Genomic DNA, 6,000 nt, shown 5'->3' with positions numbered 1-6,000 from the left:
GTCGTGGATGAAGATGATGAATTGAATACATAGACAAGGCTATTGGGATGTGATATATCCAGGAGGGAATTGGTTCGAGGACAGTTGTGGGCTAAGTAAAAGCAGGAACTCGCCCAAGATTCCGCGAGCTTGGAATGGCCAGGGGACGCATTCTTCCGTAAAGCGTTGCGTAACAGTGGAAGAATGCAGAAGGGTGCCATGTTTGACACTGGAACCACCACAGGACGCCTCATCCTCGCTGGTTCCGCCCGCGTGACCTAGAGAGAGCCGCGGCTGGTGCACGGACCACTGTTTTACTTTCCCGTGCACGCTGGAATGACCAAGTCGGTCGCAGCCGCTCAGTTGCTTGGCAACACTCGCAGCGACCGCAACAGAGACAAGAAGCGGCACCATCTCAGCATCGGCGGCGACTGCAGCGAAGAACGTGAGTACCGTGCACCTCCTCTGCATTCCTCCACATTACCTCCAGTTCTGCCACCGATAGTTCCTCGAGGCTGTCAAAACCCTTCGGGGTACGTCTTCATTCCTGTCTTTATCAGTAACCGCTCTTCGAAGTAACGTCCTTTCTTTTTCGAACGAGTTCAGTCGTGTTTGCTCTGCAAGCACTGTCATTTGCCAACAGACGAAGGTTCGCACGAGTTGTCGTGGAAACATAAATGCGGGTGAATTCAGACAGCTGAGGAAAACCAATTGTAACTGCGAGTATAAGCTTACTTGAAACGCACTCTCATGCCAACAATCTGACACTCATTATAATTTATAAAATATAAAATAACAAGAATAACTTTTGCTCGCAAGGAATAGTATGAGAAAGTTATCGAGTTTTTCTGTCACATCGTTCAGAGAATTCTGCTAAGTGTCATAGGCGTGAAATCTTTAAATGTTGTATCAATAACAGTTAACACGAAAAAAAAGCATAAAAAGAAGGATTTGTTACTAAAATTGAGAAAAATGCTGCCGTTGGGTTTATTTAAGTAAAGTAAATTAAAAATCCCAATAAAAAAATGAGATCAAATATTTTGACAGATACTTGAGTATTTATATCTTAATGTGGGGTAAAGCTTGTTTCAACTTTTCGGTGCTCAGAAGCTCAATTGCAGTCTACCGTTGTAGCCTACACAACATAAAATTTTCTAGTGCTAAACACATCGCCAAAATATTGTAAAAAATTGCACAAAATTGTAGAAAATTACTAAATTGTAAAACTATAAAAATTTGTAAAAATTGTAGTTGTATATTGTAAAATTTTGACTTGTTCCACATCTTAAAGCTTCATTGCTCATGTAAGATCTATGGAATAAAATGAATGAATGAATGAACATTAAGGTAATATTTGAAACAAAAATTGTGCTATTTAAAATCCGTAGAAACATATACAATTACAGTTACTTAAAATCACATTAAAAAGCAGAGTTAACATAGAACAAAAAACAGAAGTTTTCGAAGCTGTTTTCTTCTAGTATAAATTGCCTTAGAATAATAAAAGGACGCACTGAACACTCGAAGTAAAATAAATATGCAATCGACGTCTGCAGAGGAACAGGAAGATCACTTCAACTGGCAGTTCACGATGCAGCAGGCATTGATAGGCGACAGACAGCACGTGCCGTTGTGCCTGCAGCTGCAAGGCCTGCTGGAGCACACAGCTTTATAAAGAACGATCATTCCATGAAAATCTACAAGTTCATCATCAAATCACAGTCACTGGTTCACTACGACAACCAATCAGCTGCAAACACTGATGTCACGATGGGTATGTCCCATTTGACCCCCTCCCCCCATCAGTACATACTTTCCAAAGGGTTCAAAGATGCCGGATATCGGGGTCCTCCCTTCATTAGCTCCACCTCTGGTTAGTCTAGCGAGGACGATGATCCTGCAGCAGACGCGAGCCTGGTCGTTTAAATACGAAGCTGCGGTAGTGGTTTATTTCTTTTTAACTTCTTTGATTTTATTTTGAAACTTATAAGAAAGTGAAGTGGTGAGGAGGAGAAGGTGGAGGAAGGGTGAATGATCGTTGTTAGAAAGTGCGACTACTTTTTTCAACATCGCGTCTCGTGGTCTGGACGCTCGCCGCGCTTCATTAGGCAGCAGAGGTGCCAAAATGCGCAAACGTGGGCTTGGATCGCATTCAGCAGCGATGGTTCTGCCTCTATTAATTCGATTTAGTACCGTACAAGGTAGAACTATTCGAAGCATTTCTGTCTCGGTAAGTTTTGCAACGTGTGGGAATTCTTTTATCTCCGTTTTATTTAAAAACGTCATGTCACGCTGCAGATGCTATTACGAGGTCTCCAGAACCCCGCCAGTGTTCTGTGTACATCAGCATTCATCTCAAGGAAGTCCAGTATAATGTCATACTACTGAATTGTATCCTACAACGGGGATTCAGAGATCATTTGTTTTATCATTGCCCTTCAAATGGAAATTCCGTGAAAGAGTACGCCTAGTCACTATAGCAACGCCGAAGAAAAATGAATTGCTATTCTGTTTCAGTGAACGGTTAGTCATCGCAGGAAAGGAAACCGTCGTTGCCAAGGAAATTTAGCATGTAGTTCATTTAATTGGAGATAAGTTTTGAAGACATTATAAAACACAAAATATTTTAAATTCAGTTTCGTTTTACTGTTCTTCAAATTAGTTTCATTTTACTTATTCATTTATTTTTATTTATTTATTTTATTCCATAGATCTTACATGAGCAATGAAGCTTTAAGATGTAGAAAAAGTAAAAATTTTGCAATATTACAATTACATTTTTACAAATTTTTACAGTTTTACAATTTAGTAATTTTCTATAATTTTTACAATTTTGTGCAATATTTTACAACATTTTGGCGAGATGTAGTGAGATGAGGTGAGGTCCGAGGATTCGCCAAAATATTACCCGGCATTTGCCTTTTGGTTGGGGAAAACCTCGGAAAAACCCAACCAGGTAATCAAATCAAAGAGGGGTAATCAAATCAAAGGGGTTGATGCCGAGGACTCGTTGTACGTATTATGTGTTTAATTATGTATCCACTATCTAGGCATACTACTTATTCATCCAGCCATTCGTTCACTCTCATGTTTTAAGTTGAGGTAGAGTTGTTAGCTGCAAACTCAGTGGATAAATTTCTGGCATAGACTGACTGTGTGCTTCTCGCCTTCAATTTTCTTGTTTTGTGTTTAATCATTCCATCGAAAATGTTCTACATATCACATTCACTCAATTATGTCTATACCACGGAATCTCAGTTCATTTAAACTTTCTGTGACGTCAAATGCGGTTGCTAAAAGCTTACTTATAGGCCTAAAAATTATGATTTTCACACCTCAAACAACATAGCTTTTCGTTGACTAAATCAGTCTCAGTAATGCTATTTTCATTATAAATAACCCAAAATGAATCTTTCATTTTTATAATTACGACACATTGCTGTGACTGCTATCCAGAAAATATACGCATTTTAAACATAATGGCTTTATGTAGGCCTACTACAGTTAATTAAGTTGCAGCGTATATGGTTATAAACATTTTAAAATTGTGTTCGATTTCCGGAAAGGAAGTAGAGACTTTTCTTTCTTACACAAAGACTGGATGGTTGCTTCTATAGTCCCGTCGCTCTAATTTCCGACAGCCAATCGCGTTGCAGGTCGGCTACATTTAAACGTGTGCGTCTTGTGATTCGCTTATGAAGACGTTATTCATTTCTTAGGGCTCGATAAATACTTAATATAATCGCCCGCCATTTTGGCTCTTTCGTTGGCGTTCGGAGAAAGCACACGAGGACGTTATTTGCCGCTCAATTATTTGCTGAATTACAGTGCGTTTGATTTATTATCATAGGAGCTACGACATGATAATGTTTAACGGTGTGGCAAATAGATCCCTCGTATGGCAGCTCGGCAACGAAAGAACAAAAATGGCGAACGATACTACCTACCTAGACTTCATAGAGCCTTCACTTTCTAAGACTTAAGCAAAGAGGAGGAGTCACGCCGGGAATAACAGCGTCGCGACTATAGATTGTGTTTGTGCTGGCCACATGGCCAGAGGTCGTTGCTGCTTCTAAGTATCTCGTATCAATTCATAATTCAAAGAAAATTTAGATCGGAAAAGAAAAATGGACGCAGTGCTTGAAGAAAACGACGTTTATAATGGCTCGTGTCTATAATTAGGCCTATACAACGTTTACAATTAAAATAATATTATGATCGTAGGAAATGAGAATTTGAAATGAATCGGCTGTTGAAGCATTAACTCGGAATTTGTCAGGAGAATCACCACCGTCAGACAGCCAAACTTCATAATCAAAAATATCAATCCGAGCGTCTGGTCCTTTCGATAATTAGTTCCAAGCCTGCAAAATATATTAGACATTACATACAAACAAAACTTGAAGTCCTAGCAGAGTGATGTATAAGAGACGGTGTGCTATACGTGAAAAGGAATTTGTCTAAATAATTTCAGTTGTCATAACCTTCGTGGCATACAAACATTTCACCAAAGCTATGAAAGCTCTAATATCTAGTAAGTGACTTCGAAAAGCTTCGTAAAATCAAGGTCCTGATTCAAAAATATCAGAATGTTACGAGCAAAATTGTTTTAGCGTTCTGACGTTATCACATTTAGATAGTGGAAATTTCAGTTTTCTTGAAATGTTGAAAGTAAGAACCAGCTTATACAGGGACATAATTTTATTTTTACTTCAATTTTTATTGTACCTGAGTTTTGGAATGTACTTCACTCCCACCCCTTCTACTAGTAAACTTCCAACCGTTCACGACACAGAGCCGAGGGCGCGTAAGCAGTACTGAGTTACTGAGTATAGTACGTTCCAGAAATATGTTCGCGTTTTCCAGTGACGAAAGAGCTTTCAATATTGAATCATATTTTCGTACGGGTACTGTCGTCCGTTTCCCTATGTCGCATCCCGGTTTCCCCCACCTGCTTCTGTTCGCCCCTCTGTTAAGTCTAGTAGCTGGGCTATCTTAGCTCTTTTCTGAAAACATTAATTTCTGTTAGGAATTGGACGTCTACATAATATTATACAACTGTTTAAAATAACTTAAATAAAAGGGCCTCCTTAAGTGATTAACTGTCACGTGATCCCCCCCTTTCTACGACCCTACGACAAAACCACTTGAACGGACAGCAGATAGCATTTCTGAGTGATTTTATCTTTTCGCATCGGGCAGAAGTCAAGATTGAATTTACAGTACGTAAGGTACTCTTTTATAGAGTAGGTACAAAATTATTTGAACATGAGTTACTCGTACGAAGAACGAAACTGGTAATTGGAATTAGGTACAATAGTCTATAGTGCGATAATATGGACAAAAGAACTGAAGCCTGTATCTAAATGAATAACCACCATTTTCTAAAATGTGTTTAAATATCCATATTATGATTATTTTTCAATTTAACTTTATTCTCTATATTGTACGCTAATGTGCTGTAGACAATATAATATACACTGTATAATTAATACTTCCGAATGGATAGCTCAATTCGTGTGTAAAAACATTAATTGTTAATACAGTACTGTATTTTGATTAAACAAAAACCTAATGAAAATTATCAAACTCAAAATTGCGATATTTCCTAGTTTACATAAATGGATGAACTACTTTTCTTCCCTCCTATACCTAATAAAGTGATTTGTATTTTACGCCAGTATCATCGAACTCCGTCGTGGAAAGGGTAGCAAACGGTGTTTCCTGTTTCAATCGTTAATAGAAAGGTATAGCCAGGTTAATATTAAAAATGTTAGTAAAAATAAAATGATGTTCCTGTAGATTGTGCGGCTATCTCAAAATTACTCAGCCGTTATGAATATTTTTATGAATCGGTTGTAGTATACAGTGCAACTCCACAAATAGACGCTCACTCTCGTATACTTCACGACACAAGGTAAGTCAACGCACCCTGTCCCGTGCTGCACAGGGCTAGCCAGTTGAACCAGTGCAGTAGTGTGCAGATACTCGTACACGTTGGCAGCAAGGCAGGGAAAAAAA

The 6,000-nt window shown here is 38.6% G+C and overlaps 1 protein-coding gene across 1 annotated transcript in view; it reads left to right on the top strand.

Annotated features, from left to right (window-relative positions):
* The first annotated feature begins 297 nt into the window (after positions 1–297).
* LOC138710105 (uncharacterized) overlaps positions 298–6,000 on the top strand; it is a 280,087-nt gene continuing 274,384 nt past the window's right edge. Inside the window, exon 1 of the mRNA XM_069840736.1 lies at positions 298–424. The gene's annotated coding sequence lies outside the window, so the exon portion shown is untranslated. The remainder of the gene's footprint in view (positions 425–6,000) is intronic.

The sequence above is a fragment of the Periplaneta americana genome, chromosome 12, assembly GCF_040183065.1.
Source record: "Periplaneta americana isolate PAMFEO1 chromosome 12, P.americana_PAMFEO1_priV1, whole genome shotgun sequence".
NCBI classification, from domain to species: Eukaryota; Metazoa; Arthropoda; class Insecta; order Blattodea; family Blattidae; genus Periplaneta; species Periplaneta americana.
This window is presented reverse-complemented; position numbering and strand designations above follow the sequence as displayed.